Genomic DNA, 19,833 nt, shown 5'->3' with positions numbered 1-19,833 from the left:
AAAGGCGATCAAGGTTGGATTCTTTGATCTTATAAATCCACGTTTATTTATCTGATCTTCCATAGTCGGGTCCGTACCGATTGGTATATATATATATATATATATATATATATATATATATATATTATTCCTTAATTGGAATTCATTTTTGAGATGAGCATTATAAATAAATTAATATATAATGCTCATCTCAAAAATGAATTCCAATTAAGGAATAATATATAAGTAATACCGTAGGTATGAAAAGTAATGTTAAAATCCTTAAAAATAATTGAAGTAAAAAAAAAAATGAAAAAAAAAACAAAACAAAAAAAAACTGAGACATGCGCATGCGAGCAATATGTTTTTTTAAACAGTTCACTTCTTGTAAATAAGAAAAAATACTCAAGCTGAGATCGAAGTTACAACATAAAGACAATGAGTCAATTACGACAACCATTAGGCCAGCTTGACACGATCTTTTCAAACTTTTTTCAAACCTACTTATTCTTAACATAAATAATATGTCATGTGAACGATTCACGCATGCGCATTCGTGAAACAGTTGACAAACCGTTAAAAATCCGAAGTCCCCTCCCGCGTAGCAATTTTTCAATTTTTACCCATTAGCAGTTTTTTACCCGGATGAAAACAGATTAAAAAAGTTTTCCGCGTGTCTGAATACCCTATATATCAAATTTCAAGACTGCAGAGAAACAAATTCGTTGAGTATAGAGGTTGAGAATGTCCTCACACAAACATTCTCACTTTTATAGATAAATAGATGGATGCATAGATAAACTAGAAAGATATATATATCTTTTAACAGTATTTTTTATTTATTTATTTAAGACTTAAATGATTGATAAAAAAACGAAATCTTTTCTGAAAGACAAGACTCAAAACAAATTACATCTAATCATTTCTCTCACATACTCTTATCTAGGGTTGTCAGATTGTCCATTTTAAAGCCAAAATTCGCGAATCTGGCCCTTTTTAAAAGCAGTCTAGCCTTCAAAAAATGTATTTGGCCTGTTTATGTCGAATATTTCCTTTTTTACGTGACGTTTTGTCTGGCTCTTCCTTCGGTTAATAATAGTTGTGTTATATAGCGCCAGGACCTCTAGGTTGGGAACGGTCGTAGTTAGCAAGTTCCCCGCTTCAACAAAACCAAGTAGCCGTCTCTTATTGATCGTCTATTTTGTTTAGTTTTCTGGTTGTTATGGTAACGGCAAAGACGGTAGAATTATTTCCCCCTTGACTGTGCATTTTTCTCTCTCGGGGTTCTTCAGCTGTCATTCGCTTGTCATAATAACGATTCCGACTGAAAGAGAATTAACATGCACACAAAGATCAGACGTAACTCAGCATACCAAATCAAGACGTAAGACACGCTGGCTTTTTATATAAAAATATATTTTGTTTTGAAATTATTTTTTCTCGTTCTTGTACATCGAGATTTTTAATAGTTCAAAATTTAACAGTGTGGCTTACTGTCGTTTCAGTGATGGAGGGGGGGGGGGGTGAAACGTTATGCTCCCGACAACGCACGTCTCCTATCGGCGTCTCTCTCTTCTCTACCTCCCTCCTTCTCTAACTCGTCTTCTTCTGTTTCTCCTCTGTTCTCCTCTCTCTCTTCTCTATTTCTGCTGGACTCCAAAAATCACCTCTTATATTAGCATGTGTTTTTTTGCTTGTTTTTTTTCCACGCTACGCTACCTGTCGATCACATTGCTATCGATAATGGAGCACGCGTCTGCTGGTCACGTTTTGATAGTTTTTCACCGCATCTTGACCTAGAGACATCGCGACCCATTTCTCTTCAGCTGACCGACTATTGACTTTATTTATACACGTGAATCCATTTCTCATGCTAACTTCATATACATTCCAATCTTACAAGGTATGTCACGTTTCCTTGTTTTGTAAACAAGAAAAATCGTCGTCCGATTTCTCTGTTTACGACGTAATTATTTTTTCGTTTCGACTGGTGGACAATCGATTATTCGATGCCCACCTTTCAAATCTTTTATTATCTTTTTTTTTTAAAGAAGTTTTTCTTTTCAGTTATGTATCGGATGGTTCCAGCCATCCATTACATAACAGTTGCACGTCGAAATTACTACAAGTTCCTTTCTCATACAATTACAACAATGAGCGTATATTTTTATAATGACATTCGAAAATATAGTTGCATCAAAGGGAGATCACTGCCGTATTATTGTCAAAGGATGAAAAAAAAACGGGCGTTTTTAAAGGCAGATTTTGCGAATTTGACCATGTTTGAAACAGTTTAGCCTTCAAAAATCATAGTTGTTCCTTTTCCAAAGCGTAACATACGAATGTATAAAGGAAGGAACACACATAATATTAAAAAGATTAGTTAAGTTTAAATATTTTATCACAAAGCAAAATAATTTTATCAATAAAATATTTTGAAAAAGGTTCTTTAATTTCTTTTTTTCTATTAGGAGTAAGAGTTTTAATCATTAACTAAATTATTATCAATTAGACTTTTCTGGAAAACTATATTATAGAGGTTTTGTTTATATCCCTGAAATTCAGATTAATTTTTTAATTAAAAATTATGCATTAATGTAATTTCACAAACCTCTTTTTATTTAAAAAGTTGAATTAAGTTCTTTCGATTATTTTTATTTTTTATTTTTTTACATGGAGGTCACCATTTATCAAGGCCCAGAAGCCACTCGGGGATAAGGGTTATTGCGTGTACAGTAATCAATGGGATAGTGTTGGAGTATTCGTTAGTATTGGAGATTTGATAAAATGTCATTACTTAAGGGGGCGGTTCATTAGGAATTTGTTTATGTTAGAAACAGACAAGCGGTAGAGAGTTCCACAGGCGTGCACTTCTAAGAAAGAAGCTTTGTTCGTGGAATCTACGTTTTGGTTTGGGCGCAGATAAAGAGTGGGGAAAATTATCGACAGTGGTTTCAGCTAGACGGGTGTTTATCGTGAAAGATTGGCGAGGAGGGACCATAGATTGAAGCTCATACGAGCACTTGCCATGGAAATAACGACAAAACAAAGATAGGCTCGCAACGTCTCTTCTGTGGGAGAGAGGTTGTAGGGAAGAGAAAAGGGCATTCCCCACTAATCCACGAAGTCTATTTTGTACTCTGTCAAGGCAGGATAGGCTGTTTTTAGCAGCTCCTGCCCGGATATGCAACAGTATTCCATCCTTGGACGTACTTGGCTTTTATACAGATAGAGAATTGCATCAGTAGTGAGATGTCTTCTGGAGCGATAGAAGCATCCCACCATTTTCCAGCGACATTGGCAACAGATTTGATGTACGTGTTCCATTTCAGATCAGGAGTAAAGGTCAAACCCAGAAGCTTATCAAAACATGGGGCCTCCCCCAGAGAGAGCCATCCATTTCAATTGATGCCAGATGATGCCAATTCAAATTAAATTCGTGAAATACAGTGCATATGAGCGCGTAGGAAAATACCAGCCACAGAAAAGGATGGATGGCTAACAAAGAGATTAGCCGCAGCAGCAACCGAAAAACGCGCATATGCAAATTAGGTAGAGTGCGCGAGTTAGCACGACAAAAAAAAAAGAGATAAAAAGGACATCCTCGCCAGAAAGAAAGTCGACGTCGGAAAAAAATGGACATGTACAGACAGGGACGAGAATGGACCGGTTGTGGCCGGCACGCGGTCGAAGGAAGAAGAAAAGTGTACACCTGGCGAGATGGGCGATGACGAGAGACTTTTAAGTGTGTCGAGACGGGAAAGTACGGTAATAAAAAGCATTTGCTAAAAAAAAAGTGCCGACCCGGATTTTTATTTCTTTAGTTCCTTTGTATGTTTGTAACTGAAACGTTCCATTTATATATATAAGAACCTAACTTTGCCCAGTTGGGCAAGCTTGAGTCCTTGTACCGGAAAAATATCCAGTAAATGAAACGTTGTTTAGTAAATCGTTATTTTTTGCATTTTTTTTTTTTTGCATTTCCATACTCTAAACATGGATATAAATATCACTAAAACATCCGCTGGGTCATAAGCTTCATTTCGGTACCTTACTTGCCTGGGTGGATTGCCGTTAGGTTGAGACAAACCGCGTCACCAACACACCCACCCACCCACAAACAGACACACACACACACACACACACACACACACACACACACACACACACACACACACACAGAGTAAATCGAACTTACTAAGGGAGATAATAACTTCCGGTGAATACAGTAAATAAAACGTTGTTTAGTAAATCGTTATTTTTTTTTGCATTTTTTGCTTTTTGTTTTCATTTCCATACACCAAACATGGATATGAATATCACTAAAATATCTGCTTTGTCATAAGCTTCATTTCGGTACCTTACTTGCGTGGGTGGCTTGCCGGTAGGCTGAGACAAACCGCGTCAACCACACAGCCACAGACAGACAGACATTTTGAATATATATATATATATATATATATATATATATATATATATATATATATATATATCCCCGAAACAGTGTTTCATGGTACACAACTGATGATCCCTTAAAAAATATAAAAATTGGTATTATAGTAAATTTGAGAGTTGACGCAGTGATTGCAGGTGATTAAATGACTTACTGACTAGATGTTTTTTTTAATGAATGATAAAAAATAATTTTTTGTGTGGTTTCAAATGTTAAAAACTTCAAAGACTATATATATATATATATATATATATATATATATATATATATATATTATTATTATTCCGGTCGTAAAATACGCTTAAAAATATTTTAATTTGTCCAGATTTCGTATATATTATACTAGTGTCGTGATTCCAAAATTACAAAAAAAGCATTAAGGTGCGATCAGCTTGAATCGAAACCGAAATTGTAGCATTCAAAACTACCGTCGTTACCACTGTACCAACGTGACACGCATAAGAGCTGATTAAAAATTAAAACTCAAAAACAAACTAAACTGTACAAAATGTATAATTATTTTTTTCAATTTTGAATTATTTCTGACCCCTTAAAACTATTTTAACCGGCTGACGACCCATAAAAGAACGGTCCGTAAAAAAATAATGCAGTCATTTGGGGCCGCTCTATGACTTTTAGTTTCGAAGGATATGGAGTGTGAAAATATGGAGACACACGGACATATTATTTTATATATAAGATAATGTTTGCGTGTTGTTGTATGTTTGTGGTTGTCCTAATTATTGATTCTTATTTAGAAAAAAGATTACACTGATACGAGACGGATAAATATTTTAGCCAATTAAAAACTGGCAAAATTTAGAGGCCGTTAATTTAGAATTAGTGTTTTATGCCAAACTGATCGTTAAATATGAAATTTGAGATCACTTTTTGCATCTAAATTTTAATCTCTAACTGTGCATCAAACGGATACCATAATACTTAGTTCGCTGCATCACTGGAAGTAACTTCCGGGAAAAGTGGAACGGACAGACAGACAAATAAACAAACAGACAGACTAAAAGAAATAGAATATAGAAATATAATATAAATTGGACTTTTATCCCGTTAAAAACGGGCAAAACTGTAGACCTTAACTTAGAGTGAGTGCTTCATGCCAGCATTCTAAAGTAAATGTGATATTGTGGTGATTGCGTTAAATACCAATCCCTATGAACACCTGTTAACACCTACCTGCACACCGAACGGACACCATAGATCTTATTTCCTGCATCTTATTATACCAAATGTCCATACAAACTTTCAACCAAATCGGTGCTGTAGTTTCCTAGAAAACTTCTATAATAAATGTGGTATTGAGTAACTATTGACTAATCTCTAATTATCCACATGATCCTCTAACTTTGTATCGAGCGAATACCATAATACTTATTTGCTAGATCTTATAAAAATAGCCATGCAAAATTCCAGCCAGATTGATTCATTTTTCAAGAAATGTGGAACGGACAAACCGTCAAATAGGCAGTGAGACTAGGAGAAACACGATGTGAGATTGCATTGTTGGTTATATGGCCTTGCCGGTTTGTCAGCGAGTGTAAAAAAAAGATGACTTAATATCTATAATATAAATCTCACCTGTCTGTTTAAATGTATGTATGTATGTATGTATTTGTGTATGTATGTTTGTATGTATATATGTTTGTATGTGGTAGTCAAGGTCTGGTGTGAACGTGTGTTAAAAGCACACAGCTGTCTTAGCGTCATACTGTGCTTCTCCCAGACAAATCAACTCCACGTGATCGTCGTGACCACTGCCACGCAGACGGAGCTCTGATGAACGGCAAGTGTCCTGCGCCGTATAACTGGACCACCACTGCCTTGCGGGCTAAGGTTCTTTTAACCAAAGGCTAAGAGTGAGGTAACCCTGACAGAAACCTCCAGAGGAGCTTAGGCCCTGTCAGCGGCGGCATACATGACCCACCGGCGTGTGGAATATGCTCTGGTGCCCAGCAACCTAAGTCCCGGTCATAGATCAAATGGCATGGTGAGTGGAGAGGGTTCCTGTAAGCCGTGGTGAAGGCAACCTCTCTAGGAGAAGGAAAACCTTGATATAAAACCTGCGGCAACTGCTGCTTCCAATGATGGTGACTTGCTCTTCTTTTTGGTTCAATTGTTACGTGGTAGTTATTATTATTAGAAGAAATTACTAAATATTCGTATATGTTTCGTTGTTCTTATTTAGTGTTCTTGTTTGTATTAAAAAGTCTAGAGTGATAGACAGTCTTAGGAGAGATTAGAGTCTTAGGAGTGTTTATGTTGTAAGAGATGGAGACATTAACAAGTATATATAAAGAGAGAGACAGTTGTACATTTTTATATACACCAAGTTCATATTAATACACTTTGAGAGGCGATTTGATATATAGATAGATAGACCGAGAGATTGGCATTTATGCTTTTGACAGTTCTGTATGAAACGGGAGTGTTTATATAACATTTATGGTTTGACACATATACTTTCTAACGCATATTTTTTAGATGATGAATTTATCAAAGGTTCTGATAACATAAATGGACAATACCTTTTCTGTTGAATTACAACACGAAGACGCATGTTATGAAAAACATGATGATCATTTATTTCTTCCATACGACCGGTCAATGGCTTTGCATCCAGGAATTCAAAGTTTCTTTACATTTTTTTTAAAACCCTCTCGCCTCGAGACGGTGCCAAGATTCGGCCTGAACCTCTCTGCTTCCCTGGTCGGACTGATATAACTCCCCTGACTCCTCGACTCCTCTAACTAACTTCGAACTCTTTCCTATATTGAGAAATCACCTATGTCTGCTCAATGTGACTATAAGTCACGTGTCATCAACATGCGCGATTTGCACGTTTTTGAAACCGTTTCTGACGACCAGGAAATTTCCCATTCTCTTTGTTGTTTTACAAAGGAATTTAACCTACTTGTCTAATTCTGTAACCCATATTTTATTATGCATTCTTTCTAACAAGGTGAATAGTTTCCAGCCAAATTTGTATTTATAAAATATTTTAACAGAATCAACAATTTACTGGACATTCCATTTAACACCTGTTGTTCTTTAAAACTTATCTACAGGGTTCGATTCCCATTTTATCTGATTTTATTTTCATTTAACTAATTCTCTTTTTTTTACTTACATGAAAAGGGGACAGCCCTTTTCATGTAACACAATATGGCAGTTGTTTAGAGAGTGGCATTGTCTCAGTGCAAAGTCTTTCCTCACTATAAAAAGCTTCAAGCGCAGACATTACTTGATATGTAATGGAATACACACTTTGCAATCAGTATGCATCTCGATAACTAAAGGCTGGCTGTAACCTGAAACGGCAAACGGACATTCAATGAGGACAGATATGGCATGAATGGCAATAAGGTCTCTGGAACTTCCAGGGTCTGGCCTGGTAGGTGTTCAGTGCACCACAACTTGGATCCGGTCATCAGTGAATGTGCTGGACTATAGAAGGTTCATAGAGATGACCGTCTGGCACGTGCTGCTATTTGCGCTCATGTTTGCGTCATTTGAGCCAGAGATATATTAAGTAATGGCAATACTCGAGAAAGAGTTGCTGCCATCTTGCTTGTATGTATGTATGTATGTTTTTATGCTACTGGTACCATGTAACCTAGTACTACCTGCCTCACGGTCGGGTAACCGGCGACTAAAATGGTTCCCCCCACCAGACTTGTTTGGTGAGGAGGGCGGCTAGTCTCCCTAAAGGATTAAAAACAAGACCTTTCAAAGGGCGAATGGACCCTTTTTCGGGGTCAACGGCCAACTAGCACCGTGTGTGTTTGTGTGTATGTATGTATGTGTGTGCTGGGGGTTGAGAGGGCTCCTGTAAGCCGTGGTGAAGGCAACCTTTCTAGGAGAAGCAAATCTCTGATTTAAAAAACCATAAAGCGGGAGACCAGTACCCGCATTAAGCTGGTCTGCAGTTTAACTTGTTGCTGGCTATCTTGCTCTTGCTTGTTGCTGGATCTCAACATTTCAACCGAGAGAGAGACTTAGCTGTCGTACAATAATAAGGCTCTGTAACATCATCTGTGTACAGATACTCCCTCAGGCATTTGTCTATAAAAATGGCCCTGTGGCGATGGAAGTCATTTTTGGGCTCATGGACTTTAAGTGTCTGAGAGATTGGCACTCGTCTGAAAGACGTTTCAATCATCATCTTTTTATGTATATATATATATATATATATATATATATATGTATGTATATATATATATGTATACGGCATAATCACATTGACACACCGGTTTTCGTTAGATCACCGAAGTTAAACAAGTTGAGCCTGGCTAGCATCAGATGGGTGACCATTTGGGAATTGAAGGCGATGTATGTGCTTTCTGTTAATGTCGGCATTGTTTCCAGTCGCCTTGAACCTCAACTTGCGACTGGTATTCAACAATGTTGACTCAGGATAGGTGTGGTTGGAGATTGCACAACTCTTGCCACAAAAATTTCACGCGCAGGCACCCTTACAGTGGGTATCCATAGTCCGTCCAAACTGAGTGAAGGATTTATATATGTATGTCTGCCTAAAACCTTAGACAGAGGTGATGGCTTTTCACGAGATCTTTATCTGTTGTAGATCGACCCTTCGGATGAGAAATATCGAAAAATTAGCTAAAAACATTAATTCTTTCATCCTCAACTGGGAATTTTTTTACAAAGAGTGGTCGCTTTTTTTCGCCGATATTTTCGAAAATCATCCCCTCTTTTCGATTGCCTAGCCTTAATTTAAACGTTCGTCACTTCCGGTTTGGCGATGGACATAACGGCAAAGACGTCATATTTTTTTTCACGTTCTTTTTCTCCTTCGTGGTATGGATTTGAGCTTGCCTGCCTACTACCACTTTTTTTTTTCTGTTTTGTTCAACGCACACATCCAAACACCCGGGCAACGCCGGGCACACAGGCTAGTATTATATAAGATGCAGTGATTATTTGTGGACATTGTAAATTTGTACACCCAAACATTCGAGATTTGCGATACAAGTTAGAAGATGAGCGAAAACAAAAGAAAAGCCAAAAATGTCAGGTGAGAGTGGTGAGTGAAAAACAACGAAAAACAACGAAAAGTGTGAAAGCAATAGTAAAAAAACAAGACAAAAAGCAAAGGAAAAAAATGGCGAAATAGAAATACGTAAAAGATTGTTATCATTGCTTTTGTGCAACGATAAACAAACTAATATCACCAATTATAATAAAAAGATTTGCACCATAAAAGATGCTATATGATGTTTTGATAGTGTGAGATGAACGCATCTATCTTTTTCATTACCTCTCACACACCATACACGCATACCCTCGTTCTCTCCTCTCCCCCTCTCTCCCTCTCTCTCTCTCTCTCTCTCTCTCTCTCTCTCTCTCTATATATATATATATATATATATATATATATATACACAGGCGGCAAAAACAAACTGCAAATTTAAGATAAATTTAATGTAACTGTTTAAACAAACTATACCTCATTTGATTCGCCTTTTATTCCTCTATAATTTTACGTGTTCATATTTGACTTTTAATTGAGATATTCTAATATTCACGTCAATTAAAAAAAAATAACTTCAAATTGAGGAGGCAAAAAGAAAGTCCGCACAATGGAAAATTGCTATTTAAATGTAACTTTAGGACATTAATGCAACACAAATACAATAGGAACAGAATGAACTAGTACATATTTAGTAACATAGCCCTTCTGCAATTTGACAGCCTGCAATCTTTTTGGAATTCCTTGAATTAGACTGCAGCAATACTCCAGGGAAAGGGCATCCCATTTTTCTTTAATTTTTGTCCAAGGTTCTTCAAAATTTGAAATTTTATCATTGCGTAGCTGTTGCTTGATCTAATGCCATACGTTTTCGATAGGATTGAGGTCTGGAGATTGTGCAGGCCAATCCAAACACGGAATATCATGCTCTTCCAGGAACCTCTTGACATTGCCAGCTGTGTGAATGGGAGCATTATCCTGCATAAAGATGGGATTATCATCCAAATTCCGACCAAAGTAGGGTAGAAAATGCTCAGTCAACATATTAATGTACTTGGTCTAATTAATTCGACCTTGAAAGCGAACTATAGGCCCTGGATCATTGGTAATGTCCCACACTAAAACTGGACCTCCACCACCCTGCAACGTTGAAACTGAGCACCTAGGATTAAATTCTTCGTCTTTCATCCGACGGACGGACTGCCTACCATTACTACCTAGCCTATTGACCTTGCTTTCGTCGCTAAAAAGCACTTTTGACCAATATGAAGAGTCATGATCTTCATTGCATCTGACGAAGTCCAGACGGCGCTTTCTGTTCTTTAAAGAAATCATTGGCTTGCGTTTTGCAACATATCCTCACAAATTAAATTCCTTTAATCTGTTCTTGACAGTAGAAAGAGAGCACTTTTTAACAAGATTGCACTGCTGTTGGATTTGGGGAGGCGTTTCAAATCTGTTTCTTAGGCTGCGGATCTTGATAGCATTGTCTTCTCTGTTAGAAGTAACTCTAGTACGACCAGATTTAGGGGCATCACGAACACTGCCGGTGCTTTGGTGATTTTGCATAGTATTTCATACCGTTTTCCCATCACATTTCAATCTGCGGCCGATTTCTCGATTGGATAAACTAGAAAGATGGAGATTAATGAGCTCCTGATGGCCACTAAGAGAAAGTCGTTGTATATGTATTAAATATTACTTTGTATAATCTTAAACAACAATACTTACAGTTAGAGATGCTTTGTTGCCTGTTAAACTGATTTAGGGCCGATAATTTAACCTGTTTTTTTTTGCGAATTTTTTGCTGCGGACTTTCTTTTTACCTTCTCAATAAAAATTGACGTGAATACTAGAATATTTCAATTAAAAGTCAAATATGGACAGGTAAAATTATAGAGGAATAAAAGGCGAATCAAATGCGGTATAGGTTGTTTAAACAGTTACATTAGATTTATCTTAAATTTTCAGTTTTTTAAAAAATTACAAGTGCGGACTTTCTTTTAGCCTGCACCGTATATATATATGTGTGTTCAAGTGCTGACGTTGTGTTGACCAACATTCAGATTTTTCTAGTGTTCCAAATGCTGTGCTAGCCCTCTTGATACGAAGACGTATCTCCGCACCCAGAGAGCCATCTCGGGACATTGTGCTAACCAAGTACACAAATGTGTCCGTGAGACATGCCTCAGACGAGTTCTAAATGTGAAATGATAGTCTCTGACACCTAACACGGATATTCCTGGCAAGGCTGGGTGTTTGAGCATCGAAGTAATAGTATTCAAACATGGTAGTGTTTGAATATATGGTTAAGTGACAGTTTTAATCATTTAGAACTGCTTTAAAGCTTCACCTCTCACTCATTTTTCGACCAAATTTCAAACAATTATTACGGTTTTTATATCACCTTGTCGGCTATATTATGAACAAAATTAGTTTCAATTTTCGTTCAGTAAAACAAAAGTTTTCTGGCGGCCTAAAATCCTAAAAATATGTAAGGAAGCAAGCGACGCTTTTTATGACTACTTTCAATAGCAACCGCATCGCTTCAGCGATTACTGTTGCTACTAATTCACTAATGAAAGAATGAAAGGGAGATAATTAGGGGAATTTTATTAAAAGCAGACGAGTGTCGTACATTGTTTATTACATATGTGTTTATGGGGACAAAAAAGAAAAAAAATAAGGTTGAAATTAAACAAAGAACAAGTAAATTTATTAGAAGCCTCGAACAATCATGGATTACAATAGAAAATGCTAGCATGAGAAGTAACATGGTTAAGCTTAAACATGGAAAAGTAAAGGACTAGTTATTAAAACTGGAAAAGAAAACGACAAAGATATTCTAGTAAAAAATCTAATAAATTTATAACTTAAAATATCGCAGCATTAAGAATTAAAAAAAATCAATTTATAACATTATATAATGCATAATCTAATGCTGCAACATTTTAAGTTATAAATTTATTATATTTTTACTAGAATATTTTGTGGTTTTCTTTTCCAGTTTTAACGACTAGTCCTTTACTTTTCCATGTTTAAGCTTAACCATATTACTTTTCATGCTCACATTTTTCTGTTGTAATTATATATTAGTTAATGAAACATGAGTTAATCCCTTTGGTAATTACTAAAGCATATTCATATCGAAATAGATCGGAGATAAGTGACTTGTTAAACAGATTGATCAAGAATTATATGATGGACAACTGTGGGATTTTTAACTTGAATATCTTCTTCATTTTTGGTGGTACGTTTATGGAATTTGAACATTGTATAACGGATGCAATATAAATATGTTTGGAAAATTTATGTATTAAAATTACATCCTTTACGTGGTTTTTACTCGGAGCGACTCTTACAGAGGGGATCCATTGTTTCTGCCGATTGAATGATAGAGTGTACGAAGCAAAAGCCGCACAAAATATTGATAACTTAAAACAGATTTCTGAATTGTTGACCGGTATCAAGCATGAAAAAAAAAACAAAAAAAAAACAAACTCTGTTACTGCTTTACTTTACTAATCTTATCATGTTCTTATATATCTTTCCCGTCTCACTTCCTTTTTTTCAAACCGCGAATCAGGCCGGACACACGTACGTTCACTTTTATTTTATCAATGCATAAAATGAATTTTATTTTAAGTGATGCGATGTTTAACAGTGTATACACTACATTGGGGCAGCCTGTATTTATTTCCTATAAAATGGGCGATTTAGGTAATTTTATCTGGAAAGTTTGTCATCGCAAAAAAAAATGTAAGTAAAGTCGTAGAAGAAGGATAACAAAAATATCTTTATTTATCAAATTACAGCAAATTTCTCCGAGTTATTCAGATAATCTTTTTCAACGTTTTAGATAATGATCATGAGAAATGTTGACGTGAAATATATTACATGTAACTTGAACTATTTAATTATTTCTTTTTTACCCTATTAATTAACTCGTTGCATCCAGTGTTGCTTAATTTCTATTTCGCTTTTCTTTTTTTGGGGGGTGAGGTGGGGTGGGGAGTTGTATATGTCTGGTTTACATTTAAATATAGAGATTCGTAAATGTTAGTATATAGAATAGGGCCAAAACAATCCATTTTCTAACTGGGCCATACATCTATCATCCGTCTTACATCCAACCCACTGGAAATATGTATCTTAATAACATATAAGCTGATACAAGATTCCTTATATTTCTCTTATATTTATTTTTAGTTTACACTTTAGCTATGGCCAACAGTGTCTCCGCTTTTTGACTTCCGGTTTTTGTTTCTTATTTGGATGGTCAAACAGAAGAAAGCCATTCTTAACATGGCAAGAAGCAGTCTTACGCCTATCTAAGAGGAAGATAATATTAATAATAGAGCATATTTTGCTTGTCACCGTCGTCGCGCTTTAGAAGTAGATCCAGAAAGTCAAACTAAGCATTCAATCTTGCCTATACCCAATATTTTAATGGGGGTACGCGTGTTATATAGGGGTTTCATTAAAGAGAGTCTTAGTGAGAGTTCTTGTCTTATTACATATGATGTTGTATCTTAGAGAGAGAGATGTTGTTGTAATGACATTTTATAACACAGACATAACACATAACGATACAATTTACCTTTTTGTAGAAATCACAACACAAAGATGAGCTTTATCCAAAACACATGGTGAATTTATTTAATACGACCGGTCGGGATTTCCTCATTAAGAACTCAAAGTTTCACATCTTAGTTTCTGAAGTGACGTCTCGCTTCAGACGTCCGCCTGTCTTTCTCTCCCCTGACTGTCTCTCTGACTGTCTCTCTGACTCTCTCTGACTCTCTCTACGACCAACTAACTCCCACCTCCTATATTGAGAAATCCATGCATCCCGGCCACGTGAGCAAAATTCACGTGTTTCAACATGCGCGACTTTGCACGTTTCCGACATTGATTTCCCAATAACCTATTTTCCTTGTTTGTTTCCACAAAGGAATTTAACCTACATATCTAATTTATTTAACCATATTTTATTATCCACATTCTTTTAACAATTGAATAGTTTATTTTTTATTTATTTCATCCGAATTAACAATTTACTGGACATTCCATTTAAACCTATTGTTCTTTAAAACTTATGTCCAGGGTTCGATTTCTGCTTTCTCTTATTTTCATTTTAACTAATCTCTCTATTTTTATACTTACATGAACAGGGGACAGCCCTTATCATGTAACACGCGCCGTAAATGTCTAGGAAATACTGAGTTTTAGACAAACTAAAATTTTCGCGTAAATTAAATAGTATCAAGCATGAAAAAAAAAAAGCAGCAGACTCTGTTACTGCTTTACTTTACTAATCTTATCATGTTCTTAACTGTTTTTCTCATCTCACTTCCTTTTTTTCAGACCGCGAATCAGGCCGGACACACGTACGTTCACTTTTATTTTATCAATGCACACAAAAAGAAGTTTATTTTAAGTGATGCGATGTTAAACTGTGTACACACTACATTGGGGCAGCCTGTATTTATTTCCTATAAAATGGGCGATTTAGGTTATTTTATCTGGAAAGTTTGTCACCGCGAAAAAAAAGTAAGTAAAGTCGTAGAAGAAGGATAAAAAAATCTTTATTTATCAAATTACAGCAAATTTCTCCGAGTTATTCAGATAATCTTTTTCAACGTTTTAGATAATGATCATGAGAAATGTTGACGTGGAATATGTTACATGTAACACACTTAACTATTTAATTATTTCTCTTTTACACCATTAATTAACTCGTTGCATCAAGTGTTGTTTAATTTCTATTTCGCTTTTCTTTTTTTGGGGTGGGGGTGGGGGTTGTATATGTCTGGTTTACATTTAAATATTGAGATTCGTAAACACTTTATCCTAATCCTAAACCTACTAAACCATATCTAACCATACATTCCTAAACCTACTAAACCATATCTAACCATACATTCCTAAACTTACAAAACTATATCTAACCATACATTAACTCGTCTCTCTCGATTCAATACTGTAGCAAATTTAGCTGCTTCCACTGCATGAATTTTTACCTATACCCTCTCCCAGTAAAAATGAAAATGGAAAGCATAGTAATGTCCTTTTTTTAACCACGTTTGAGGAGTGAAAATTTTCTGTAGAAGCTAACCTAAATGCCCGATTTTTTCAGGAGATATTAACATAAATAACCAATTGCGTCGCAGATGGGGTCGCAGAAATACCTGGATTAGGACCCAGGCGCGGGGCGAACCCCCTCGGAGCTGATGGACCCGTAGGTCTTCCTAGGTCATCCGTCTAGGAGAAGGAAAACTCTGAAACTAAACCTAGGGGAGGGAGGCCTCTTCAGTCCTGGACGACAACCTTCCTAGAGCTGGTGACTCAAAAAATCACCGGTTGGCAAACCTAAAACTGCTTAAGGAGGAGGTAGACTCTATCTATCGCTCGGCTTTCATACTCCTTCTTTGCCTATTGGCCAGGCGTAGAGGTACTATCACAGGGACTCGTCTGAATCACCCAGTGGTTGACCTTGTTTCCTGACTAGGGCAATGAACGCCGCCCTTCCCCGCTCCCGCCACATCCCATCCCTCTAAACTGGGCACAGTGGGGTGCTTCAGTGCCATATATGTCGGTGCAGTTGGACTGGGCTGGCTTTGCCTAATGGATTGAGGGTACCGGATTGACAGTTCCTGGCTACTGTTTCCGACTGATAGTACAGGAGCCCTAACTCTTTGGTAGCGCTTAGAGCGGCTGCTCCATCAACAGTTGTAAAATATCGGAATGTTTGTAGTGCCATGTCGCGCATGGAAAATGACCCTGCACTCATCCCCGGTGGGCTTTCCTGAGGCCACAATCCTGTGGGTGAGGACAGCTGATGGTCTACTTGTATTGTACGTTTGGTATTCTGCACAACTATTTGTCCAGCACCCCCTCACTCACTCACCCTAACTGAAACTTTTAAATAAAATAAAATGAAATGACAGCTTAAGCAAAAGTTACGTTTAAACCAGGACCAAACTCAAAGAAAACCAACCTGCATCCTCCCTTGAGGCTTGCATTTTCTAATATCCGCGGGCTTAGAACTAACTTAGATGATGTTGAGTCATTTCTCCTTGTAAACACCCCGTATATCTTAGCATTAAATGAAACTAACCTTCACTCCTCGATTCCCTCTAACCACTTTAGAATGCCTAGTTATCTCCCACTCTACCGTAAGGACTCGGACAGACATATGCATGGACTTGGAGTCTATATTCGTAACACCCTCCCCCTGACTAGAGAAATAAAACTAGAATCAGAGGACCAGGCCTTTATGTGCTTCAGACTAAATATTTTCTCTACCGCTCTCCCTCAAACCAAGACTGTACCCTAATAAACAAAGTCTCAGACAGCATAGATATAGCACTCTCCCTCAATACTAGCGCACAAATACATGTATTTGGTGACTTCAATGTCCACCACAGTAACTGGCTAGGATTCTCTAATCACATAGACGTAGCTGGTAGCGCAACACATAGCTTCTCTATATCCCATTCCCTATCTCAGTTGGTTACATTTCCGACACGTTTCCCAGACCAGCACGATCAACATGCCTCACTTCTAGATCTCTTTCTGACAACGGTTCCCAATGACTGTACAACAAATGCCCACAGCCCACTCGGGAATGCTGATCACGCTGTGATAATGGTAGAAATCAGCCTAAATTCTCGCCCTAAAACTGAAGACCCACTACTCAAAACAACGAGGTATTACAAAAAGGCTGATTGGGAAGCCATCAGGGAGCTCATCAGAGATGCCCCATAGCAAAATATCTTTACTCTTCCAGCGGAACAGTGTGCAAATGAGACCACTGAATGGTTCAAAACTGCTATTGAAGCACATGTTCCCGCACGGAAATTCTATAGCAAGCCCCAATCTCCCCAATGGTTTACTTCTGCTTGTGCAGCTGCCATTTGTCAAAGGCAGCATGCGTTCCGCAGATTCAACTGACATAAGTTCAGCTCAAATAAACAGAAGTTTATAGAAGCTAGAAATAATTGTAAGAGAGTGATAGAGACAGCTAAGACAGATTACTCTTAAACCACCAGAAAACGCATCGAAGCACATAAATTAGGAACCCGGGATTTTTGGAAAATCTACAACAGCGTAGTAAATAATGGACAGTCAACTATTCCCCCACTATAAAACAATCATGAGGTTGCTTGCACGGCAACTGACAAGGCTAATCTGCTTGCCAGTCGGTTTGCCTCAAACTCCACACTGAACTCGGTACACCACTCACTCCCTGATTTTCCTCTGCGAATAGACGCCACACTAGACGATTTGAAAATCACCCCTTCTCAGGTACATGCTATTATAAAAAACCTAGACACCTCAAAAGCATGTGGACCAGATCTCATCCCGGCTGTGCTTTTAAAAAAATGCTCTGCCGAGGTTGCTCCAGTTCTGTCCAAACTTTACAATAAATGCCTTAACGAATCTTGTTTTCCCGACTGCTGGAAAACCGCCTCTGTGGTACCAGTCTTCAAGAATTCTGGTGAAAGAACTGACCCACTAAATTATCGCCCCATTAGCCTCCTCCCGCTTTTCGCCAAAATATTTGAGTCCTTAGTTAATCAAGCCTTAGTCCAGCACCTAACAGCTGCTAAACTCCTGACTGACAAACAATATGGATTCAGGCAAGCCCGTTCAACAGCAGATATCTTAACTGTAGTTTCTGAACGTATATACCGTACATTGGATAAAACAGGGGAGGGTAGAGCGGTGGCCCTTGATATATCTAAGGCTTTTGACAGGGTATGGCACGATGGTCTTCTAAGGAAAATTAGAATATATGGAATCACTGGAAGAATTCATAATGTAATTAAATCCTTCTTAAGTAATAGAAAAATAAAAGTTGTCCTCGATGGTCGTACATCCAAACAATATGACATAAATGCGGGAGTACCTCAGGGGTATATCCTTGGACCTCTATTATTCCTGATATTCATAAATGACCTCCCTGATAAAATTGTTTCGAAGATGGGTATATTTGCCGATGACACCACTCTCTATAACAGATATGAGGGGAAAACAAATGAACACATATCCAAAGAAATGGCAGAAACTCTAGAGGATGACCTCCAATCTGTAGTGGAATGGGGACAAAAATGGTTGGTCACATTCAATGCTGCTAAGACTAAGCTTGTTTCCTTCAATAACTACAAGAAACCTTCTCTACCACCAATAGCAATAGCCAATAACACATTGCCTGAAAGTACTTCTTTTAAATTCCTCGGCCTAACGTTTACAGGGAATATGAACTGGAATAGATACATTGAGAGCATTGTCAAGGCTGCTGCAAGGAAGGTTGGCTCCCTCTACCATGCTAGAAAACTACTTACGCCTGACAGTATCCTATACCTCTATAAGGCAACCATTCGCCCATATATGGAGTACTGTTGTCACATCTGGGCTGGTGCATCGGCTGCTTGTCTCTCGCTCCTGGACAGGGTTCAAAAGAGAGTCGCCAACCTGATAGGTCCTGAACTGTCATCTAGGCTTCAGCCTCTGTCCCATCGACGAGATGTTGCATCCCTCTGCCTGTTTTCCAAATACTTTAATGGTGAATGCTCTGACGAACTGAAAACACTTGTACCTCCCCGACGTAACTACCCCCGACAAACCCGACAAGCTACTAAGTCTCATCCCTTTACAGTAGAGATCCCTAGGTGCAAGAAAGCCTTTTACTCCAATAGTTTCTTCCCCAGAACTGCGGGTCTTTGGAACTCCCTTCCGGGATTCTGCTTTCCCAACTGCAATGATATGCAAAAGTTCAAGTGTAATGTTAACAAACATCTTTCTACTCATCTCCCTTCATAATACCCCGCTAATTACGTCCCTAATAGTAGCCCTCTGCTTCAAAGTGGCACTGTGCCTTGTTTGGGGTGAAAATTGAAAAAAAAATGTTAGTATATAGACTAGGGCCAAAACAATCAATGTTCTAACGGGGCCATACATCTATCATCCGTCTTACATCCAACCCACTGGAAATATGTATCTTAATAACAAAATTCCTTATATTTCTCTTATATTTATTTTTAGTTTACACTTTAGCTTTTTTTTTTACATAGGCATCACCACTTATCAAGGCCAAGAGGCCACTCAAGGATAAGGGTTAAAGAGTGTACAGTAGAAATTGGACAACATAGGAATCATTAGTAATGAAAATTTGGTAAATTTGATAACTTATATAGAACGGCTCATCAAGAACTTATTTACGTTAGACTTGAACACAACCATATTGTAGTCAGCCGGAAAGCAGGAAAATGGAAGACAATTCCACAGGCGTGCAGTTCTAAGAAAGAAGCTTTCTTCATGGAATCTACGTTTAGGTTTAGGCACAGATAAAGAGTGGGGGAATTAGTGATAGTGTTTTCAGCTAGAC

The sequence above is a fragment of the Euprymna scolopes genome, chromosome 15, assembly GCF_053919585.1.
Source record: "Euprymna scolopes isolate OS-2025 chromosome 15, ASM5391958v1, whole genome shotgun sequence".
NCBI classification, from domain to species: Eukaryota; Metazoa; Mollusca; class Cephalopoda; order Sepiida; family Sepiolidae; genus Euprymna; species Euprymna scolopes.
The sequence above is the reverse complement of the archived record's forward strand: the minus strand, read 5'-3'. Positions refer to the sequence as shown.